Source organism: Dermacentor andersoni, chromosome 4 (genome assembly GCF_023375885.2).
Source record: "Dermacentor andersoni chromosome 4, qqDerAnde1_hic_scaffold, whole genome shotgun sequence".
Lineage (NCBI taxonomy): Eukaryota > Metazoa > Arthropoda > Arachnida > Ixodida > Ixodidae > Dermacentor > Dermacentor andersoni.
The window spans coordinates 223,718,110-223,743,782 of NC_092817.1; positions in this window are offsets into that span (position 1 = coordinate 223,718,110).

Consider the following 25,673-nt stretch of genomic DNA (forward strand, 5'->3'; position numbering starts at 1 on the left):
TTTCCACCGAACCACAAGTTAAGCATGCACATGCTGCTTTTGCCAAAGCGTGCACGTGGATTTCTGCAAAACGAAGTGCTAAGCACGCCCATGCTGCGTTTTTCAGCGCACGCGCAGGCATTTGTGTCAAACTTCTTGTTAAGCATGACCATGAATCTTTTGGTAGACGCGAACGTTATCTTCTGCTAAGCCACAAGTTAAGGATGCACATGCTGCTATTGCCAGAGCGCGCACGTTGATTTCTGCCAAACGATGGGCCAGCACGCCCATGCTGCGCTTTTCAGCGCACGCTGATGCATTTGTGCCAAACCACTTGTTAAGAATGCACATGCATCTTCGGGTAGACGCGCACGTTGTTTTCTGCCAAACCACAAGTTAAGCATGGACATGCTGCTTTAGGTTAGGTTAGCTTAGGTTAGGTTGGGTTGGGTTAGGTAAGCTTAGGTTAGGTTACGTTAGGTTAGGTTAGGGTAGGTTAGGTTAGGTTACGTTAGGTTAGGTTACGTTAGGTTAGGTTAGGGTAGGTTAGGTTAGGTTAGGTTAGGTTGTTTTCTGCCAAACCACAAGTAAAGCATACACATGCTGCTTTTGCCAGAGCGTGCACGCCGATTTCTGCCAAACCACGTCCTAAGCACGCCCAGGCTGCGCTTTTCAGCGCACGCGGATGCATTTGTGTCAAAGCACTTGTTGAGCCTGCACATGCATCTTTTGGCAGACGCGCACGTTGTTTTCTGCCAAACCACATTTTAAGCATGCACATGCTGCTTTTGCCAGAGCGTGCACGCAGATTTCTGCCAAACCACGTGCTAAGCACGCTGATGCTGCGCTTTACAGCGCACGCGCACGCATTTGTGCCAAACCACTTGTTAAGCATGCACATGCATCTTTTGGTAGACGCGCACGTTTTCTGCCAAACCAAAAGGTAAGCATGCACATGCTGCTTTTGCCAGAGCGCGCACGTGGATTTGTGCCAAACGACGTGCCAAGCACACCCATGCTGCGCTTTTCAGCGCACGGGCATACATTTGTGCCAAACCACTTGTTAAGCATGCACATGCATCTTTTGGTAGACGCGCACGTTGTTTTTTGCCAAAACACAAGTTAAGCATGCACATGCTTTTGCCAGAGCGTGCACGTGGATTTCTGCCAAACGACGTGCCAAGCACGCCCATGCTGCGCTTTACACCGCACGCGCATGCATTCGGTGTCAAACCACTTGTTAAACATGCACATGCATCTTTTGGTAGACGCGCACGTTGTTTTCTGCCAAACCACAAGTTAAGCATGCACATGCTTGTTTTGCCAGAGCGCGCACGTGGATTTCTGCCACAGGACGTGCCAAACACGCCCATGCTGCGCTTTTCAGCGCACGCGCGTGCATTTGTGCCAAAACACTTTTTAAGCATGCACATGCATCTTTTGGTAGACGCGCACGTTGTTTTCTGCCAAACCAAAAGGTAATCGTGCACATGCTGCTTTTGCCAGAGCGTGCTTGGATTTTTGCCAAACGACGTGCCAAGCACGCCCATGCTGCTCATTTCAGCGCACGGGCATGCATTTGTGCCTAACCACTTGTTAAGCATGCACGTGCATCTTTTGGTAGACGCGCACTTTGTTTTCTGCCAAACCACAAGTTAAGCATGCACATGCTGCTTTTGCCAGAGCGTGCACGTGGATTTCTGCCAAACCACGTCCTAAGCACGCCCAGGCTGCGCTTTTCAGCGCACGCGGATGCGTTTGTGTCAAAGCACTTGTTGAGCCTGCACATGCATCTATTGGTAGACGCGCACGTTGTTTTCTACCAAACCACAAGTTAAGCATGCACATGCTGCTTTTGCCAGAGCGCGCACGTGGATTTCTGCCAAACTACGTGCCAAGCACGCCCATGCTGCGCTTTACAGCGTACGCGCATGCATTTGTGCCAAACCACTTTTTAAGCATACACATGCATCTTTTGGTATACGCGCACGTTGTTTTCTGCCAAACCACATGTTAAGCATGCACATGCTGCTTTTGCCAGAGCGCGCGCGTGGATTTCTGCCAAACGATGTGCCAAGCACACCCATGCTGCGCTTTTCAGCGCACGCGGACGCATTTGTGCCAAACCACTTGTTAAGAATGCACATGCATCTTCGGGCAGACGCGCACGTTGTTTTCTACCGAACGACAAGTTAAGCATGCACATGCTGCTTTTGCCAGAGTGCGCACGTGGATTTCTGCCGAACGATGTGCCAAGCACGCCCATGCTGCGTTTTTCAGCGCACGCGGATGCATTTGTGACAAACCACTTGTTAAGAATGCACATGCATCTTTTGGTAGACGCGCACGTTGTTTTCCACCGAACCACAAGTTAAGCATGCACATGCTGCTTTTGCCAAAGCGTGCACCTGGATTTCTGCAAAACGAAGTGCTAAGCACGCCCATGCTGCGTTTTTCAGCGCACGCGCAGGCATTTGTGTCAAACTTCTTGTTAAGCATGACCATGAATCTTTTGGTAGACGCGAACGTTATCTTCTGCTAAACCACAAGATAAGGATGCACATGCTGCTATTGCCAGAGCGCGCACGTTGATTTCTGCCAAACGATGGGCCAGCACGCCCATGCTGCGCTTTTCAGCGCACGCTGATGCATTTGTGCCAAACCACTTGTTAAGAATGCACATGTATCTTCGGGTAGACGCGCACGTTGTTTTCTGCCAAACCACAAGTTAAGCATGGACATGCTGCTTTAGGTTAGGTTAGCTTAGGTTAGGTTGGGTTGGGTTAGGTAAGCTTAGGTTAGGTTACGTTAGGTTAGGTTAGGTTAGGGTAGGTTAGGTTAGGCTAAGTTAGGTTAGTTTAGGTTAGGTTACGTTAGGTTAGGTTAGGGTAGGTTAGGTTAGGGTAGGTTAGGTTGCTTTCTGCCAAACCACAAGTAAAGCATGCACATGCTGCTTTTGCCAGAGCGTGCACGTGGATTTCTGCCAAACGACGTGCCAAGCGCACCCATGCTGCGCTTTACAGCGCACGCGCATGCATTTGCGTCAAACCACTTGTTGAGCATGCACATGCATCTTTTGGTAGACGCGCACGTTGTTTTCTACCAAACCACATGTTAAGCATACACATGCTGCTTTTGCCAGAGCGTGCACGCCGATTTCTGCCAAACCACGTCCTAAGCACGCCCAGGCTGCGCTTTTCAGCGCACGCGGATGCATTTGTGTCAAAGCACTTGTTGAGCCTGCACATGCATCTTTTGGCAGACGCGCACGTTTTCTGCCAAACCAAAAGTTAAGCATGCACATGCTGCTTTTGCCAGAGCGCGCACGTGGATTTGTGCCAAACGACGTGCCAAGCACACCCATGCTGCGCTTTTCAGCGCACGGGTATACATTTGTGCCAAACCACTTGTTAAGCATGCACATGCATCTTTTGGTAGACGCGCACGTTGTTTTTTGCCAAAACACAAGTTAAGCATGCACATGCTTTTGCCAGAGCGTGCACGTGGATTTCTGCCAAACGACGTGCCAAGCACGCCCATGCTGCGCTTTACACCACACGCGCATGCATTCGGTGTCAAACCACTTGTTAAACATGCACATGCATCTTTTGGTAGACGCGCACGTTGTTTTCTGCCAAACCACAAGTTAAGCATGCACATGCTTGTTTTGCCAGAGCGCGCACGTGGATTTCTGCCACAGGACGTGCCAAACACGCCCATGCTGCGCTTTTCAGCGCACGCGCATGCATTTGTGCCAAAACACTTTTTAAGCATGCACATGCATCTTTTGGTAGACGCGCACGTTGTTTTCTGCCAAACCAAAAGGTAATCGTGCACATGCTGCTTTTGCCAGAGCGTGCTTGGATTTTTGCCAAACGACGTGCCAAGCACGCCCATGCTGCTCATTTCAGCGCACGGGCATGCATTTGTGCCTAACCACTTGTTAAGCATGCACGTGCATCTTTTGGTAGACGCGCACGTTGTTTTCTGCCAAACCACAAGTTAAGCATGCACATGCTGCTTTTGCCAGAGCGTGCACGTGGATTTCTGCCAAACCACGTCCTAAGCACGCCCAGGCTGCGCTTTTCAGCGCACGCGGATGCATTTGTGTCAAAGCACTTGTTGAGCCTGCACATGCATCTATTGGTACACGCGCACGTTGTTTTCTACCAAACCACAAGTTAAGCATGCACATGCTGCTTTTGCCAGAGCGCGCACGTGGATTTCTGCCAAACGACGTGCCAAGCACGCCCATGCTGCGCTTTACAGCTTACGCGCATGCATTTGTGCCAAACCACTTTTTAAGCATGCACATGCATCTTTTGGTATACGCGCACGTTGTTTTCTGCCAAACCACATGTTAAGCATGCACATGCTGCTTTTTCCAGAGCGTGCACGCAGATTTCTGCCAAACCACGTGCTAAGCACGCTGATGCTGCGCTTTACAGCGCACGCGCACGCATTTGTGCCAAACCACTTGTTAAGCATGCACATGCATCTTTTGGTAGACGCGCACGTTTTCTGCCAAACCAAAACGTAAGCATGCACATGCTGCTTTTGCCAGAGCGCACACGTGGATGTCTGCCAAACGACGTGCCAAGCACATGCATGCTGCGCTTTTCAGCGCACGGGTATACATTTGTGCCAAACCACTTGTTAAGCATGCACATGCATCTTTTGGTAGACGCGCACGTTGTTTTTTGCCAAAACACAAGTTAAGCATGCACATGCTTTTGCCAGAGCGTGCACGTGGATTTCTGCCAAACGACGTGCCAAGCACGCCCATGCTGCGCTTTACACCGCACGCGCATGCATTCGGTGTCAAACCACTTGTTAAACATGCACATGCATCTTTTGGTAGACGCGCACGTTGTTTTCTGCCAAACCACAAGTTAAGCATGCACATGCTGCTTTCGCCAGAGCGCGCACGTGGATTTCTGCCAAAGGACGTGCCAAACACGCCCATGCTGCGCTTTTCAGCGCACGCGCATGCATTTGTGCCAAAACACTTTTTAAGCATGCACATGCAACTTTTGGTAGACGCGCACGTTGTTTTCTGCCAAACCAAAAGGTAAGCATGCACATGCTGCTTTTGCCAGAGCGTGCTTGGATTTTTGCCAAACGACGTGCCAAGGACGCCCATGCTGCGCATTTCAGCGCACGGGCATGCATTTGTGCCCAACCACTTGTTAAGCATGCACATGCATCTTTTGGTAGACGCGCACGTTGTTTTCTGCCAAACCACAAGTTAAGCATGCACATGCTGCTTTTGCCAGAGCGTGCACGTGGATTTCTGCCAAAGCACGTGCTAACATGCCCATGCTGCGCTTTACAGCGCACGCGCATGCATTTGTGTCAAACCACTTGTTGAGCATGCACATTCATCTTTTGGTAGACGCGCACGTTGTTTTCTGCCAAACCACAAGTTAAGCATGTGCATGCTGCTTTTGCCAGAGCGCGCACGTTGATTTCTGGCAAACGACGTGCCAAGCACTCCCATGCTGCGCTTTTCAGCGCACGCGCACGCATTTGTGCCAAACCACTTGTTAAGAATGCACATGCATCTTTGGGTAGATGCGCACGTTGTTTTCTGCCAAACCACAAGTGAAGCATGCACATGCTGCTTTTGCCAGAGCGTGCACGTAGATTTCTCCCAAACGACTTGCCAAGCACGCCCATGCTGCGTCTTACAGCACACGCGCATGCATTTCTGTCAAACCACTTGTTGAGCATGCACATGCATCTTTTTGTAGACGCGCACGTTGGTGTCTGCCAAACGACGTGCCAAACACGCCCATGCTGCGGTTTTCAGCGCACGCGCGTGCATTTGTGCCAAACCACTTGTTAAGCGTGCACATGCATCTTTGGGTAGACGCGCACGTTGTTTTCTGCCAAACAGATTACGCTTACATGGTTCATCTGCTCAGAGGTGTGGGATTGCTGCCTGCTGAACGCCGAGGATCGGCCACCCGTTTGGCCGATATTCCCAAACCCGATGCCAACTCTGGACACCATCAGCACATGCGCCTGGCAACACGGACCGTCAGTCACTTCACCTACCATTGAGCCCGCCACCGGCGGGGCCGGATATAAACACCGACCGTCGACGATCCTAGTCGGGCACGACACCGCTGCTAGGATGGCCAGCTCACACCCACTGTTTTTGCAGGTTAGTGTTGTAGCGGTGGGTGCCGCCCAAGTACACGAACTGCTAGCAGCCAAACAATTCCCGGTTTATTGCCACATACAGTCATATATATACATATAGCGACACTGGTGCCTCTGGCGGCAGGTGATTCCCAAACCGGAACCGAAACCACTATACCAACACCTTCCCTTTCTTATAAAAAAAGACAGCTACATGGGTTAGTGATTTAGTAGTGGTAGTACGTTAGTGCTCTTTTACAGAATTATGTTTACAGTAACAACAATGGGCTTGTCTTATGCACTCAATACAACAGTATAAGAAAAAGAGGAAAACAAGATACAACCCCATTTATGTCCATATTTCACAACGTCAGCAAGCAACACTCGTGCAGATTGTGACAGGTTCACGTTCACTGCAAAACGTGTCTTTCTGTACTTAGTGTCCATAGCGGTCTGGAGGTCGTCTATTCCTTGATGGCTGTACCCTACACCGGAACTTCTGCTGTGGCGGCTGCTTCGCAGCAGCCACAGCTGAAGTTTCGGTTGGCGCTTTTGAAACGGGTCTCTCCAAGGTAGGCGGGGAGCTGCTTTCCCTAGTGGTGTCATTTGTGTCACTCCTTTCCCCCCACCCACAGATAGATGCAGAAGCTCGTGGCATCCTTGACAACTTTGAAGCGTTCCACGTTTTTCCATCATCAAGTTGGAAAGACGATTGCCCCTGATTATTTATCACTTTTCTTGGGCGGCTAAAAGCCAGGTCACCTTTAAAAGCAGTTATTTGTCTGCGTACTCGTACAAGGTCACCAACATTCACTTTGGTTTCCCTTGCGGCCCTGCGAGCGTCTGTATATAGTTTACTGGATTGCTGCTTTTGCTTCACCCGCTCGCGTAGGCGGTGGAGCTCTGAAGTAGGGTCGGTTGCAAATATTGCTGACGGATACCCAACGACATCGAGCCGAGTCCTTGGCAGACATCCATGCAGGAGAAGTGCTGGAGCAGCTGCAGTTGTGGCATGCGGCGTACAACGGTAAATACCCAAGTATTCTGTTACCGTTTGGCGTAAGGGACGCTGCTCGAGTGTAGCCACTTGAACAAAGCTTTTAAAAACTCTGTTGAACCATTCTACCTGTCCGTTTGCTTGCGGGTAGTATACGGACGAATGCCGCAAGCGGATGCCGCGATCCTGCAGAAAAGCTTGGAACTCTCGAGATGCAAACTGTGGCCCGTTATCGCAAACAATTTTCTCTGGGTAACCTTCACGTGCGAACACTGACAACAAGAAGCCTGTTACTGTGCGTGTTGTAGCTTGGTTGCAAAAGTATACTTCGGGCCACTTGGAAAAGCAGTCGACCAGCGTGATCGCATATAGAAAATCGTGCGGTGCTCTCTCAAATGGGCCAACAATGTCCATGCCAAGCTTTAGCCACGGTTCCTTTAGTAAGGGGACCGGGTTCAATGATGCAGCCATAACCTTCATGCTCTTGTCCGCTGCCTGGTATATCCTACACTTTTGAATAGCTAGCTCGACTTGCCTGTCCATGGCTGGCCACCAATATTTTTCTCGCAGACGTGCTTTCGCTCGTACAATTCCAGGGTGAGCCTCCTGAGCAGCGGTAATTATCCGCGCTGTAAGTGATGCGGGAACCACAAGGCGTTCGCCACGCAAAATCAAATTGTCCACCACTGACACTTCATCGCGAAGTTTGAGGAAAGGTTGAAGCTCACCCGGCAGAGATTTTTGCGCACGCCAGGACGATTCAATCTAGGCCTTGGTTCGTTGCAGTGTGCTGTCTTCCGACTGGGCCTGTTCAATCTCTTCCCTGGTAATGCAAGAAGATATAAGGGCAACTGATACAGTTTCATCTGGTAAAGTCTCTTCTTCCTGAGGAGGTGACGCAGGGAGACGAGAAAGCGTATCTGCTACTCGATTTTGCGAACCCTTCCGGTACTTCACTGTATAGTTGTACTGCAGTAGGCGCTCCGCCCACCGTGCTATCCGCAAAGGACGCCTTCCTGGCCCTTGAGTAGACAGCAATGCGACCAAGGCTTGATGGTCAGTAGGCAACGTGCAATGGCGTCCCCACAAGTAAACATGCCACTTCTCGCACGCCCAAACACACGCAAGCGCTTCGCGTTCTCCTACTGAATATCTCCTCTCTGCAGATGAAAGCGCTCGAGAAGCAAAGGCGACAGTGTGTAGTTTCTCTCCCTCCACCTGTTGGAGAACCGCTCCAAGTCCACAGTCTGAAGCGTCAGTGGAAACAACAACTGGAAGAGATGCATCGAACATCCGCAGGACTATGTTGCACGCAAGTGCCTCTTTGATCTTTCGAAAACTGGAGTCTGCCTCGCCAGACCAAACAAATGGTTGCCCCTTTCGAAGCAGAACGCGCATCGGTTCAACCATATCGGCAAAGTTGGGAACGAACCTAGAGTATTATTCGACCAGTCCCAGGAACGATCGAAGGCTGGCTGTATTGGTGGGTGCCGGTGTATCATTGATTGAAGCAACCTTTTCCTCCAGCGGAACAATACCACTTGCTGTGACCCTGTGACCCAAAAATGAAAGTTCCTGCGTATCGAAGATACATTTGCTGTTCAGTTTGAGCCCTGCCTCTTTAATGTGTTGAAGTACTGCTGCAAGGTTATCTATGTGCTCCTGCCGGCCCCGCCCGAAGACTATAATGTCATCTATATAAAAGAGCACGCCCTTACATCCTTGCAGGACTTTGGACATCATACTCTGAAATTCAGAAGGCGCGGAAGCCAGTCCGAAGCACACTCGTTTAAAACGAAAGAGGCCTTCGTGAGTTATAAATGCGATCAAATCGCGACTCGCAGGGTGAAGCATGACCTGGTGGTAAGCTGATGCGAGGTCTAGCTTAGGAAAATTTGTAGCCCCCCCTAAACTATGCAATAGCTCTTCGCTATGAGGAAGGGGAAAGCTGCCTATTACGACAGCTTTGTTTGCTTGTCGAAGGTCTACACAGAGGCGAATACCTCCCTCTTTCTTCTTAACGACCACAATGGGTGACACCCATTCAGATGCCTCCACCCTCTCTATCACGTCCAGATTTTCCGACCGATGGAGCTCTTCCGAGACCAATGGTCGTAGCGAGAGCGGAAGGCGCCGAAGTTTGGATTGCGCTGACTGCACCGTGGATCGCGTTTTGACGTGATGCACGAAACCTTTCGCGAGGCCAAGGCCTGGATCGAAAAGAGATCCAAACTCGCCAACTAATTCCTTTGGGAGGTTAATATCCTGCACGGCTTTCGTCGGGTCAGGGCGCTGTTCCCTTCGAGAATTAGAAGTTAGCGTCGTTTCAAGGCATTGCAGAGATGACCCATCAATCTGTAGACCGAGGGCCTTGATGGCATCGATACCCAAGAGTGAGGTGCCTTGTTCTACGACGTAGAAAAGAAGGCTTGTTGTGCTAGCTTTGTACGTAACGTCAGCGAAGAAATAGCCACGAACCAGAATTGGCTGTTTTGTACAGTCCAGTAACCGAACAGTCGGGGCCAAAAGTACTTGGCCTTCCAAATACTGCTTAAAAAGATCGTGTGCAACAATGGAAACTGACGACCCAGAATCTACAAGGAAAGTTATGTCCGCACGGCCAATCGAAACTGTGACGTGAACAGCGGAGCGAGCGGCCGTCGTCACAGCCAGAATGCTCAAAACTTCCTCGCTCGGAGAGTCTTGGCTGTCTACTTCACGCACCGGAGCGGAGCCTCTTTTCTGGCAGACAGAGCGGAAGTGACCTGACACCGCAATGGTGACAACGCTTGGTTTTGGCTGGTCAGCGAACTGATGCTGCATTGTGCTGGTATGAACCGCAACGGTAACAATGAGACTGGCGGTTGTGCGACCGCTTCGAGCTCTCGTCGGATTCTGGTGTACGCGTAGGCGTATATCCACGAGTATTTATGCGTCCAACATCTACAGAAGGAAATCCTTGCAGATCATTGTACGCCTGCTCAAACTGCCTTGCCAGTAGTACTGCTCTGGCGAACGAGAGAGACTACCCTTCAAGCAGAAGACGCTCGCGCAAGCTCCGAGACGAAATACCAGCAACGAACTGGTCACGCAGCGAATCTTCTTCGACAGGAAAAGAGCATGTAGCAGAAAGCTCCCGCAATGCAGTGATGTACTCATTCACTGATTCACCAGCTTCCTGAACTCACCTACTGAAACGATGCCGTTCGGCAACAACATTGCTTGTTGCCGAAAAATGAGCGTGCAGAGCGGCGATTGCGATATCGTACGACGATACTTCAGGCCTTGTGTCGCCTGTGCCCTTGCTATCTTCCGACGTTTTCCAGTAGCAGTTTGCTCACCGAGCTTGACATTGTCCAACGATGGAAGTGGTAATGTATAAAATATGCGCTGACCTTCTACGCCGAGGCTGTGAAGAAGTAGTGCTTTGCGACGATCCGGCGTGCAGTCAGAGGCCCCCGAAGCAAGCAGGTAGTTCTCGAAGATGCGGAACCATTGCGGCCACGCAACAGCAGGTCGACCAGGCACAGGCAGGAACGGGGGCGGCGGCGCGAGTCCAGAAATGCTCGTGGCGCCGGAAAGCAAGCGGCGAAAGTCACGCCCCCCGAAATGATCCCATCCTCGTCGCCAATGTTGTAGCGGCGGGTGCCGCCCAAGTACACGAACTGCTAGCAACCAAACAATTCCCGGTTTATTGCCACATACAGTCATATATATACATATAGCGACACTGGTGCCTCTGGCGGCAGGTGATCCCCAAACCGGAACCGAAACCACATATACAACAGTTAGTTATTTGAAGGGCGCAGCGTCTTTCAAGACCAGCAACTACTGCTTATTTGAGGTGTCGTGCCCGACGGATCTCGTTGATGTACTTAAACGAATGCTAGTATTTTCGGGTGATTTGTTTTCCGCTCTACCTGTACTTTTGCTTGTACTTTCTGGGGATGTTGAGCCAAACCCGGGCCCAATGTCCAAGGCGGAGGTGGATTCCTTTGCTATTATATTGGAAACAATACGCAGACTAGAGGCAGCTGATGTCGCTACTACGGAAAAAAATACTTAAACTTGAGGAAGGGCAGGCTGCTTTAGTTGCTGAACTAACCTACGTCAAAAATGACCGTGCAGCTGCTTCAGAAACGGTGCGTCGACTTCAAGAAGCAAATGCGACTTTGCGGGCCGATCTAAAGGCAGCCCACGACAGACAGTCTGCCGCAGATGGCGAGGTCAAGCTGCTGAGTACCAAGCTTTCTGCAGTGGAGTCGAGGACTTCACTTGAATGCCCAGGTGGCCCGGACCCTGGCTCTCATTCATTGAGTAAATTTTCTGAGCATATTCAAAAAATTTCTTCGAGGTGTGATGAAAACGAAAATAGAATGAGACGCTCAAACTTGCTGTTTTTTGGCATAGAAGATAATGGTCGAGAAGACTGGGCTGCATCGGAGCGGAAGATAATTTCTTTCTGCTCAGAGAAACTTGATATCGCTGTAACGGGTGCCCAGTTTGACAGAGTGCATAGAATGGGTAAGTTCGCTGATGAAAATCACAGACCTATCATTGCTAAGCTAACATATCTTAAAGATAAAGGAAGCATCTTGTCTTCTGCGCGCAAACTAAAAGGTTCTGGTTTCTACGTTCGAGAGGACTTTTCATTTTCTACACGACAAGCCGGAAAACAATTGATCGATCATGCGAAAACACTAAATAAACCATTCAAACTTTCAGTTGACCGATTGCGCATTGATAACAAATCTTATGCATATGATGCCACAAAGCGTTCAGTTGTGGAAATCAGCACATAGCTAGACCACGACATATGTGAAGCGCCGCTAACTCATCGCATTGCTACATCGTTAACAATATCATTCACTAATATTAGAAGCCTGATGTCGAAACGCGAACTCGTCTCATCTTATCTTGAAGACTGCGACTGCACTATTCTTGTTCTCGCCGAAACCTGGCTTTCCCCCGAGTTAGCCGATCCTGAAATTCTTCCCGTTAAGCTAACCTATAATATTTATCGCTGCGATCGCTCAGATAGATAGAAGAGGTGGTGGCGTCCTCCTCGCTATTAAAAAGACTATCGCATCATACATTATTGACACATCTTCAGGTCTGGAGATTGTCTGGGCCGCATGCCGCCGTTCTGCTAAAGTTTTGATAGGCGTTTGTTATCGCCCTCCTAATCATAGTCGTTGCTTCGTTGATGAACTGCGCAGCAGCATTGGTAAAGCCACCCAGCTCTGTCCAGCTGAGTTCACATACCTTATTGGCGACTTTAATCTTCCTCTCATAGATTGGCCAAACTTGTCGTCATCCTGCAGTTTTTCATCAGAATTCGGAACATTAGATTATAATCTGTTCCAGATCATTAAAGAACCTACCCGTGGCTCTAACCTCTTAGATCTTATACTAACTAACGCCCCAGAAACTATAGAACAAGTAACGTGCTCGGATGGTTTCAGTGACCACAGATTACTGAATGTATCCATCAGCATCCCATTACTATTTACAGGTGTCTTAAGTAAGACAATTCGTGACAACAAGGGAAATTATGAAGTATTCATCATTGAGCTAGAATTATTTTTGAACATCATTTTCTACCTTCGTTTCACACCAGGTCTGTTCATGATAACTGGGTCATGTTCAGAGATAAGTTATGCGCATTGGTTGAGCAGAACATTCCTTTAATCAGAATAACTGAAGACAAAATCGAACCGTGGTTCACTAAGTCCCTTCATCTACTCAGAAACAAAAAGAAACGTTCATACAGAACTGCAAAACGAACTGGCACCCCGTCAGCTTGGGAAAAGTATCTTAGCTGTTTAAGTTCTTACTGCTCTTCTCTCAATGTAGCCAAAAATAAATATTTTTCCCAAGACCTTCCTTCACTACTCAAATCTAATCCCAGAAAGTTCTGGCAAATTTTATCTCCTGAACGCAATACTAATGACATCTCATTACACAATAAAGAAAACAACATTCCTATTCCTAACAGTGAGTGCGCTCATGTTTTTAATAAATTTTTCTCACCCGTATTCACAAAACAAAGTATCACTAATTTGCCCATTGTTGCAGACCTAGATTACCGGTACATGGAACCTATTGGCATTACTATTGATGGTATTGTTCAGCTTATTAATAACTGGAAGGTTTCGTCTTCAGCAGGTATTGACAATATTAATTCTAAATTACTAAAAAATACAGCATCAGTATCTAGCAAGTTTTTATTTCACATTTTTCATCAATCATTAATGACAGGTCAGATACCCCAAGATTGGAAAACAGCCAAAGTCATACCCATCTTCAAAGACGCTGACAAAAACTTAACTGAGAACTACCGACCGATATCACTAACGTGCATATGCTGTAAAATGATGGAACATATTATTGCATCTCATGTTTACCAACATCTAGAATCGAACAACTTCTTTTTTCATAATGAACATGGTTTCAGGAGAGGGTTGTCGTGCGAAACGCAACTGCTTGTATTTACGACAGATTTACATTTTAACATGGACTTAAACCTTCAAACTGACAGCATCTTTCTGGATTTTTCTAAAGTTTTTGACCGGGTAGCTCATTGTCGCCTGTTTTTGAAGTTATCATCATTAAAACTTAATTCACTAACTCTATCCTGGCTTCGAAATTTTCTTTCTAACAGGCAGCAGTTTACTTTCGCTAACAGCTTCTCCTCGCCCCTTTGAGATGTTTCACCCGGTGTACCACAAGGAAGCGTTCTTGGTCCCTTACTCTTTCTGATATACATTATTGACATACCCAATAACTTATCATCATGCAAGCGCATTTTCGCTGACGACTGCATTATCTATCGTTCTATTAACTACTCAGATGACCACCTGATCCTCCAAAATGCTCTTAACCAAATTATTAATTGGTGTGACACCTGGCTAATGACTCTAAATTCATCAAAATGTAAAGTGATGTCCTTCACCCGCAAACGCACTAACTTGGACTATTCTTACTGTATTAAAAATGTCCCATTATCTCGGACCTCATCATTTAAATATCTAGGCGTAAATCTTTCACCGAACCTCTCCTGGACTTCTCACATAACTACCATCTGTGCCAGTGCTTCTCGATCATTGGGTTACCTGCGACGTAACCTTCGGAACTCACCTCCACTTATCCACAAACTGGCATTTCAAACATTTGTTAGCCCTCGACTTGAGTTCGCCGCTCCAGTCTGGTCTCCGCACCAAAATTACCTAATTACCATACTGGAATCAATCCAAAATAGAGCCGCACGTTTCATTTCCCGAAATTATGACTACCGTTCTAGCGTAACTCAAATAAAGATTCACCTTTCACTTCAGCTGCTAAGTAATCGTCGTGACATAGCCCTTTTGTCATTATTTCATAAATACGCCCACCACACTAACAAACGTTCCTTACACCTAGAAACGTCATCGGACACGTCGCACAGATTATATAACCATCATAGCTTCACGCGCATCTATGGCAAAACAGAAGCATTTAACTCGTCTGCAATTCTACGTGCCATTCTGCTCTGGAACAACCTCCCCGACAACATAGTTGCGGAAACTGACCGTGAAAAATTCAAACACTCACTGAATTCACTTAACCAATGTTAACCATTAATATCACACTCACTGTTCTGTGTCCATTTTTTTTACCATTTTTTTGCACTGTAATACGTTTGTTACAAACTTATATTGTTCCTTTTTATGGTAATTATATGCAGCTTTATGTAGCTAATATGTTTCTCTGACTTTTAGGCGGTGCACTTCGCTGCTGATTTCATTTGTTATTGTTGCTAATAGATTGTATGTTACTGATTGTATGCCCCCTTACTCAATCCCCATGTAGGGGCCTTGTAAGGTATTTTACAAATAAATAAATAAATAAAGTAGCCCAGGCACGTGGACCACTTGAAACTGTGAAGAAGGGAGTCCATCATGCGTTCAAATGTGGCAGGGACGTTACACAGACCGAACGGCATCACTTTGAATTGATAAAGACCGTCGGGTGTTACAAAAGCAGTCTTGTCGCGGTCGAGATCGTCCACGGCAACCTGCCAGTAGCCGGAGCGAAGGCCAATAGAGGAGAAATAGCGAGCACCGTGGAGGCAGTCGAGGGCGTCATCAATCCGTGGAAGGGGATACACGTCCTTTTTGGTAAGGTGCCGATAGTCCACGCAAAAGCGCCATGAGCCATCCTTCTTTTTGACCAGTACAACAGGTTCCGCCAATGGACTATATGATAGTTCAATAATGTTCTTGGCAAGCATTTTGCGAACTTCTGCGTGAGATAACTTAACGCTCAGCTGGTGACACTCGATACGGGCGGCGATAAATAGGAGGGGCATCGCCGGTATTAATGCGATGTTTGACAGCTGTAGTTTGGGCCAAAGGACGATCGTTAAAGTCAAAAATATTGTGGTAGGAAAGCAGAACGCGGTAGTGTTCACGAGCGTGCTCGGACGGCAAGTCGGGCGCAATCATTTTCTGTAAGTCAGCGATGGTACAATTTGCCGACTGCGATAGTAGAGGAGTATCGGATGACGTGTCGTCTACTGCAATGGATGCAACTGAGTGATCCTCGAATGAGCAAAGCTGGGCCTGAGACATCCCGCGTGGCAGCACTTGTGTCGTCAAGCCAAAGTTGACCACTGGCAGGCAGACGCAATTCGCCGTAATAGATAAAACTGTATGAGGTACTGTGATCCCGTGTGTAAGGAGGACGTCTTGCATAGGAGCCGCGATGTAGTGACCATCGGGGACTGGTGGGGATGACACTAGGTCAACGTAGGTCAGTGCCGAAGGTGGCGAGCGAACGAAGTCGACGGCACTGAGGCGACTGGGGTGGGGTTCAGCAGGATCCAGAACAGGCACGTCAAGGCGGAGAGTACTGGCGGAAGAATCCATGAGAGCAGAATGTGTGGAGAGGAAGTCTAAGCCGAGGATGATGTCGTGCGGACAGTGGGCGATGACTGTGAACAGCACGATTGTTGAGCGATCGGCGAAGGAGACGCGGGCGGTACACATGTCAATTACGGGGGCTGTTCCACCATCGGCGACACGGACAACAGGCGTCGTGGCGGGCGTGATAATTTTCTTGAGCCGGTTACGAAGGTCAGCGCTCATTACGGACAAATGCGCCCCGGTGTCTATGAGTGCAGACACAGAAACACCGTCGACTTGCACGTCAAGAAGGTTCACATGAGTGGGCAACGTCAGTAGAGGATTTGGCGGCATAGAGAGCAATGCAGCATCACCTTGAGGCGCTGCATAGTCTAGTTTTCCGGCTGGGAGCGGCGTCCGAAGGGAGTCGGCGAATAGGAGCGACGGGGCTGGGGAGAGCGAGATTGTCGTCGTTGGGGCGAAGGCGAACGAGAGTAGGAGCGGTTCGGTGCAGCAGAATCAGCGGCGGCGTTATCGGAGCGTGCGGCATAGGGACGAGAAGGGCCACCTGGGGGGCGGGAGTAGGCAGTATAAGTAGACCGGGTCGGGGAACTCCAGCGACTGCGACAGTGTCGAGAAATGTGCCCGATTCGATGACAGTGGAAACAAATGGGCTTGTCGTCAGCAGTGCGCCATTCAGATGGGCTGCAGAAACGTGGTGGGTAAGAAGATGCGGGACGGGGCGGAATCGAAGAAGCCGGGCGGGTATCAGGACGATGGGCCGAGCAGATGATGTGAAGACCCATGTTTTCGAACTCTTCGCGGACAACTGCCTGGATCAGTGAGACAGTGACTGTAGATGTGTTAGTGCGACTGGAGTCGCAGGCAGCCGGATAGGCGGCCTCGATCTCACGCTGGACGATCCTGGTAACATCGGCAGTGTTGTTGGGACGAGGAGTGGAGTGTCAGCACAGGAAGATGTCGCTAGGGTGTTGGGCAGACGGGCAAACTGCTGGTCAATACGTCGGCTTTTAGCGAGTTCCAGGCGGTGGCACTCGTTTATAACAGCATCCACCGTCGCTACGTTGTTGCAAACGAGCAAGTTGAAGGCGTCATCGGCAATGCCTTTGAGGATGTCGGCAACCTTGTCTGACTCAGTCATGTGGGTGTCAACTTTGCGGCACAGAGCCAAGACGTCCTGAATTTACGTGACATAGGGCTCTGTTGACGTCTGCACACGGCCGGAAAGCGCCTTCTGCGCGGCAAGTTGGTGACCGTAGGGGTCGCCGAACAAGTCTCGAAGCTGTGTTTAAGTGAATTCCAACTGGTGAGCTCATCTTCGTGCCTGCGATACCAAACTCTAGGTGTACCACCGAGGTAAAAGACTACGTTGGCGAGCATAATAGTAGGGTCCCACCGGTTATTGCGGCTGACGTGTTCATACAGGCTGATCCAGTCGTCGACGTCTTCCCCATCTTTGCCCGAGAATACGCAAGGATCACTAATGTGATGTAGGTCGTCGAAGTGGCAGCAGGTGTTGGAGCCGGAGGAGTCGGGTTGTCGTCGCCGGGAGCCATGAAGGAAGGCTCGACGTACCGTCCACTGCGAAGCTCCGTGACCAGGTACAGGGAACATCCACCTCCACCAGATATGTTACGTAGGAAGACGCAAACGAAAAGCTATGTACAAGTAGATTTACAAGAAAATTGGCCAAGAGGCAACAGCCCGCGCTAGCTTCTAATCGTCGTCGTCGTCCTCACACTGCTCGCCTTTTCATGATCGCACATATTGTTCCGTAGCAATATTTCTTGAAATAAAAGATATTGCAAGGAAGATAACGAACGCACGCACAGAGTCAGCAGCATCGGCAGCATCAAGCGCACAGCAGAGGCTCGAGCTCGGGAACTGCTCGGTGCATCCTAGAACCGGTGGTCGCTACGAAGCCCAATAAATCGCTTTTATAAGTGACGTTGCCGTGCGGGGCAACGTTCCATTCTGCCATCCTGGAACTCCGTTCTCGGACGCTACCCTCTGCCATGCCAGACGCCGACGAGCAGACTCTTCCATCGCCACCCGTCCCTTGCGCTGGCACCGTTCGCCAGCGGGAGCTTCCTATCTTCGGCGGAACCGACGACAACGACGTTGAAGAGTGGCTGTCGTCGTACGAACGGTTGAGCGTGCACAACAAATGGAATGACTCGGGCAAACAGGCTTACGTATCATTCTACCTCGCCGGCGTGGCAGTCTCTGGTTCAGAAATCACGAGAGGGATATCCGAACATCGTCGGCGTTCAAGACTTCGATTACAGAAGTATTTGACCGACCCGCCACCAGGAAACTCCGAGCCGAGCAGCGTTCGCGTACACGAGGACAGGACACGGGTGAGAGATTCACCAGCTGTTTAGAAGACGTTCTAAATTTGTGCAGGCGCGTGAACGCTGCCATGACGGAAGCGGGAAAGATCAAGCATGTTATGAAGGAAATTGATGATGACGCGTTCCAGATGCTTCTGGCCAAGGACCCGCGCACCGTTGGTGACGTCATCAGCTTGTGCCAGAGCTATGATGAATTACGTAAGCAGCGAGCATCCGTAAGCATCCCACACCGAATGCGGACTCACTCTGCAGCCTGACCACCGGCCCAGAACAAGCCTCCCTGATGACCCAAATCAAGGATTTCGTCCGCGAAGAAGTCGCACGACAGCTATCTCTGGTGTCCGTCACTCAGGAGTCTGCCAGCACTTTGCCGTCTCATATCCGTAACGTGATCCATGAAGAGGTCGCGGAAGCGCTGCCGGCTGTTCATCAGCAGGATGTCCTGACTACACCAGTCACTTGTGCTACGGTAGCTGCAATGGCCCCTCGCACTGTACCCGTGCGTCGCTTCCAGCAGCCTGTGCACCGCCCTCCCCCTCCCTTCCCCTGGACCACCACTGCCGTCGCTAACCCGTGGCGTACGCCGGACAATCGCCCTATATGCTTCGCATGTAGGTATCCCGGTCATGTCGCAAGGTTCTGCCGCCGCCGATCGCAGGCGTTCGATGACGATCGCCGAGCGCCCTATGTTCCACCTGATTCAAGTGCGCCTTACGGACCCTTCGACCTATCACCACCTCGCTTCCAGACTGATCGCCGTCCGCGCTTCGAACGCCTCCGATCCCCCTCCCCACGTCGCCGATCTCTTTCCCCTATGCGTCGACGACGAGGGAAACTAGACGACGCAGTTCCTGAGGCAAGAACTACGCAAGCATCGACATGCCGAAGTCCTCCTCCTTTACCTGCGAATGTCATTGATGTGTTTATCGAAGATGTCGCTACAGTCGGCCTGGTCGATACCGGTGCCGCTATTTTATTTATGGATGCCAGGTTTTGCCGTTCGCCTGTAAAGTGACTACATCTCTGTCTGTATTGTCGCTTCGAACGGCGAGTTCTCAACCCACTTGCCCTACCGCTGCTTGTACTGCCCATGTGACCGTACAGGACGTTTTGTACACAATTGAATTCATAGCTATTTCATCGTGCTCCCACGCCGTTATTGTGGGATTGGATTTTCTCTCACGCCACAATGCCATCATCAATTGCGCTCGGGCTGAGATTGAACTTTTCCACCTTTGTGACCTGGCCTCCGTCGATGCTTATCCTGCCGCTAAAATTGTCGTGGAAGAAGACACCTGTGTTCACCCGTGCTCTTCAGCATTCGTACCAGTCTTCTATAGTACCGTATCCGACGGGACGGTCTTCTTCATGCCCTCTCATCAGTTTGTTACCCGAAAAGCGCTTCCTTTGCCCTTTGCAGCTCTTGACCTTACCGCCGGTGTCAGCGCAATGTCCATTTACGATCATCTTTCATCGCCGCTATCACTGCTCCGCCGCGAATGCCTTGGTTACGTCGAGTTCGTCGATTCAACTGGAATTGTCTCCGTCCACGACGAAGTACCTTCTATTGCCGTTCATGAACTGAGTGCCCTCTCCGTACCTGACTCAACATGGACTGGTGTGTTCAGCCCATTCATCGCCGAAGATCTGACGCATTCGCAGCGATTTCAACGTCTCGCAATCCTTCAGCACTTCCGCTGTTCTTTCGACGTTGCGCAAGTATCTCTTGGCCGTGCATCGACGTTCGAGCATTACATCGACACTGGCTCTCACTCACCGCTCCGACAAAGACCATATCGCGTGTCTACTACGGAACGTCGCGTCATTGCAGACCAGGTCGATGACATGCTTCGTCGAGGCGTCATTCTACCTTCCCAAAGCCCATGGGCCTCTCCCGTGGTCCTCGTTACAAAAAAAGACGGTTCCATCCGCTTCTGTGTTGACTTTCAACGGTTGAACAAGATCACGCTGAAGGACGTCTACCCATTACCACGCATCGATGATGCTCTGGACTGTTTACAGGGAGCGGAGTTCTTTTTTTCGCTGGATTTGCGGTCAGGCTACTGGCAGGTTCCGATCGCAGAGGCCGATCACCCGAAAACTGCCTTTGTTACACCAGACGGCTTGTATGAATTCACCGTCATGCCTTTCCGACTTTGCAACGCACCTGCTACGTTCGAAAGAATGATGAATAATGTTCTGCGTGGCCTCAAATGGAAAATATGTCTTTGCTATCTTGACGACATTGTGGTGTTCGCCCCTGATTTCGCAACCTACCTGCTCTGCCTCCAGCACGTACTCCCTTGCTTGCCCAACGCCACGTTGCAACTTAATCTGAAGTGTCGATGTGCTGTTGGTCAGCTCACAATTTTAGGCCATGTCGTGTCAGAGGGGAGCATTCGCCCGGATCCCCAGAAGCTACGTGCTGTTACTGCGTTCGCAAAACCTACCACTATGAAAGAGCTCCGCAGTTTTATCGGCCTCTGCTCTTACTTCCGGCTATTCGTTCGAAACTTTGCATCATTATATCGCCTCTCGCGCAGCTCTTTGGTGGCGCTAGAGATCTCTCATCATGGTCTCCAGCGTGCGACGACGCCTTCACAACCTTGCGCCGTCTTCTCACGATGCCACCCATTCTTCGCTATTTTGACCTTCAAGCGCCAACCGAAATCCATACCGATGCAAGCGGTGTAGGCCTTGGCGCTGTGTTGGCACAGCGTCAATCTGGCCACACAGATTACGTCGTCGCATACGCGAGTCGCACGTTAACCAAGGCGGAGACCAATTACAGCGTTACAGAAAAGGAGTGTTTGGCCATTGTGTGGGCGCTTGGCAAGTTTCGCCATATTTATACGGCCGATCGTTTGACGTAGTGACCGACCACCACGCACTATGCTGGCTGTCGACGCTCGAAGATCCATCGGGCCGCCTTGCCCGCTGGGCATTCCGAATCCAAGAATATGACATCCGTTTGGTGTACCGTTCCGGGCGAAAGCACCCCGACGATGACGCGCTATCCCGATCGCCGCTTCCCCCGAAGGCCAGTCACGACTCATCCTGCGAGTGCACATCATCCTCTCCGGACGCTGACACCATCGCTGCTGCTCAGCGTAATGATCCCTAGACTACATCTCTGCTCGACCTTCTCTTGGATACGTCGAAAGTTCCGGCGTCAGGTGCGCTTCGGCGCCAAGTTCCTTATTTTGCGATTCGGGACCAGCTACTATATTGACTCAACTATGCCCCAGAGGGACGCACCTGGTTATTCGTCATTCCGAGAATCTTGCGATCAGAGGTCTGCTCCTCGTTCCACGTCGAACCTCACTGTGGCCACGCGGGAGTCTTCAAGACCTTCGAAAGATTTCACAACCGCTATTACTGGCAGGGAATGTACAATTTCGTTCGAAAGTTCGTCCGATCTTGTCATGAGTGCCAACGCCGCAAAGCGTCACCGCACAACTCCGCCGGTGAACTCCAGCCTTTACAATGCCGATCCCGACTCTTTGATCGCGTGGGCATACATCTCTACTGGCGACTTCCGTTGACTCCTACAGGCAACAGGTGAATAATAGTCGCGGTAGACCACTTAACCCGTTATACGGAGACTGCGGCTCTACCAAATGCTACAGCGCACGAGGTCGCCAATTTCCTACTTCGCCGTTTTCTCGTTCGTCATGGAGGCCCACGTGAACTCTTAAGTGATAGAGGCCGTGCCTTCTTATCTGAAGTCATCGAAGAACTGCTTGCTGAATGCGCTATTGTTCATCGTGAATGCACTGCTTATCACCCACAGACTAACGGTACCACAGAACGCTTTAACCGAACTCTTGGTGACATGCTCGCCATGTATGTCTCACCTGATCACTCTAATCGGGACCTAGTTCTTCCGTTTGTCACCTACCGCCTACGACACCGCGACTCAGGCCTCTACCGGATTCTCACCCTTTTACCTTCTTTACGGCCGTCACCCTTCGCACACAATCGACACCATTCTGTCCTACAGGGCGGACCCATCCGAATGCCCGCCCATCTCGGAAGGTGCCATACACGCCGAGGAATGTCGCCAGCTTGCCCGCCGATTCGCCTCGGACGACCAGAACCGTCAAAAAGCCGTTCACGATGCCCAGAACTCGGCTTCCACTTTTCTCCCGGGCGCTCTCGTCTGGTTGTTAGTGCCACACCGCACGCCTGGGCTCGCTTCAAAACTCCTTCCGATGTACGACGGACCATACCGCGTTCTCCAGCGAACATCACCCGTTAATTACCTGGTTGAGCCGCTAACGCCGCCGTCCGACATGAGACGTCGTAACCGGGAAGTCGTTCACGTTCAGCATCTCAAGCCGAACCACCATTCTACCATCCTTCCAGAAAACTAAGTCGCCAAGATGGCTTCTTTATTTCCGCGGGGCCATTGTAAGGAAGATAACGAACGTGCGCAGAGTCAGCAGCAACGGCAGCATCATGCGCGCAGCAGAGGCTCGAGCTCGGGAACTGCTCGGCGCATCCTAGAAGCGGCGGCCGCTACGAACCCCAATAAATCTCCTTTATATCGCTAACGCCATTTTGGCCTCCGTTAGCTTCCCTGTAAATAAATTGTAAATAGCATTCGGCTTCAGCTACATGTAACAATATTAATATTATTATTATTATTATCCAGAGTCCAATCCACATCCGGTTCCAGGGGCCGCCCGAGTTCCAGAGCCCAGCCAGCATCCGGACTTCAGCCCGCCTCCACACGTTGCGGAAAGCAGCCGACTCTCGTTTGGGCCAATCTGGCATGTCCCAAGCTCGGTGCCAATACAAAGGCTGCTCAGGCACCTCGTAACGACCCGCCCCCAGAGCAAGCTAGGGACGCGGCAGTCATTCGCTTACGCAAATAGAACGATGACCTCAAGAACACGATCACGAGGCTAGTTAACAAAATGGAAGAGATCAGGAAACTCGTTTCGCTTGTGTCGGATAACGGTGCGCCAGGCAGGGCAACAGAGACTCCAATACCAGCTCCGGTAGACGGTACTGCGACGTCCTCCAACCGCAGAGCAGTAGTGAAACAAACAGGTGAATCGGGAGGGTTGTCCGCAGAGGTCAGCAAGGTTAAGCAAGCTCTCATTGGGCTGGCAGATGGCCTCAAACAGGTCGCCGCTAGCGTCAGTTGTCTCACCGATAACGTCCGCCACATTGAGGTTGCGCTCGGACATCCAACATGGGCCTCGGAGCTCTCGCTGATCGCATCGACGCCATTGAGGCGCCAATTGCTTCATCCGCCTCCGTCGTTCTACCGCTAACCGTTCCCGCCATACTAAAGGAAGCTAGACTTCAGTAGGCAACCAGGGCGGCGACAGGACGTCCTACTCTTTGCGCAGCCTTAACTGCCCCTTTATGCGGTAGTCCGTCCGGTCCACCATAGTGGTTAGGTCCAAAGAGAGTTTTCGCATTTTGCAATGGAACTGCAGGGGGTATTCTAAGAAAAAATCCCCTCTGCAGCAGTTTTTCAGGTATTTCGCTGTCAAACCTCAGGTCATTGCTCTCCGCCGCCTCACTCCAGGGCTAAAGCGCCGTGTCGGGCCGGCCTGAGGGGCGAAGAATTTGCACCTTGATTGATAAGATGCTGACTCATCTCACCAACGACCTCAAGCTCGCGAGTGGTAGAATCCAATATGTCATCGTAGAGATCCTGATCGACGTACCACAGCGGAATCAGCGCAGAAACAACGTGTTCTTCCTCAATATCTATAGCAACCTCAGGGACTCGCGCCAGCAGTTCGAAACCATCCTCAAAAAATCGACCGACTTGGCCGGCCCTCGACCCTTGGTCGTCGTCGGTGGCTTCAACGCACCGTACGGCACCTGACGTTACGTCTACGACACTACTAAGGGGCGCAACCTGTGGCAAGACGCCAACGAAATGAACCTCACTCTGGTCAGTGACAAGGGTTTTCCTAGGCGCATGGACAACTCCGTCACCCGGGACTCGGCACCCGACCTCGCCTTCGTCAGGAACGTTGAGAACGTGGGCTGGGACAACACCGCCATGGAGTTCGGCAGCGACCACTACATTCACGAGACCAACTTCAAGGTGTCTCGGAGTAGGGTCAAGGAATTCAGGTTCATCGATTGGGACCATTTTCGCAAGATTCGCGAAAAACCCGGCAGAACCAGGGCACCCGCCACTCTCGAAGAATGGTGCGAAGGCGTCTGGAACGACGCTTCCGTGGCTACCAAGAAAGTGGAGACCAATCTCGACGTCGAGTGGATGGACAGCAAGCTCGCCCACCTGATCAAGGCCAAAAACGTTCTGCTCCGCAGATGGTAGGGTCAAAGGCTCAATCGCAGGCTTCGAAAGAACTCGGAGCTCAACAAGGTAATCGATGACCCCTGCAAGGCACTATGCCAGCAGCAGTGGGTCGAGCTCTGAGAATCTGTCGACGAACATATCATCATCATCAGCAGAAGCAGCAGCAGCAGCAGCCTGGTTACGCCCACTGCCGAACAAAGGCCTCTCCCATACTTCTATAACTACCCCGCTCATGTACTAATTGTGGCCATGTCGGCCCTGCAAACTTCCTAATCTCACCCGCCCACCTAACTTTCTGCCGCCTGCTGCTACGCTTCCCTTCCCTTGGAATCCAGTCCGTAACCCTTAATGACCATCGGTTATCTTCCTTCCTCATTACCATGCCCCGCTCTTGCCCATTTCTTTTTCTTGATTTTGATTCTTGATTTTCTGGTTTCTGCCCGTACGTGAGGGCTGGTAAGACACAGCTGTTATACGCTTTTCTCTTGAGGGATAATGGCAACCTGCTGTTCATGATCTGAGAATGCCTGCCCAACGCACCCCTGCCCATTCTTATTCTTCTGATTATTTCAGTCTCATGATCCGGATCCGCAGTCACTACCTGTCCTAAGTAGATGCATTCCCTTACCACTTCCAGTGTCTCGCTACCAATCGTAAACAGGTGTTCTCTTCCGAGACCGTTAAACATTACTTTAGATTTCTGCAGATTAATTTTTAGACCCAATCTACTGCTTTGCTACTCCAGGTCAGTGAGCACGCATTGCAATTGGTCGCCTGAGTTACTACGGAAGGCAATATAATCAGTAATCAGCGAATCGCATGGTACTAAGGTATTTTCTATAAACTCTTATCCTCGATTCTTCCCAATCCAGGTCCTCAATACCTCCTGTAAACACGCTGCGAATAGCATTGGAGAGATCGTATCTCCCTACCTGACGCCTTTCTTTATTGGGATTTTGTTGCTTTCTTTATGGAGGACTACTCTGGCTGTGGGA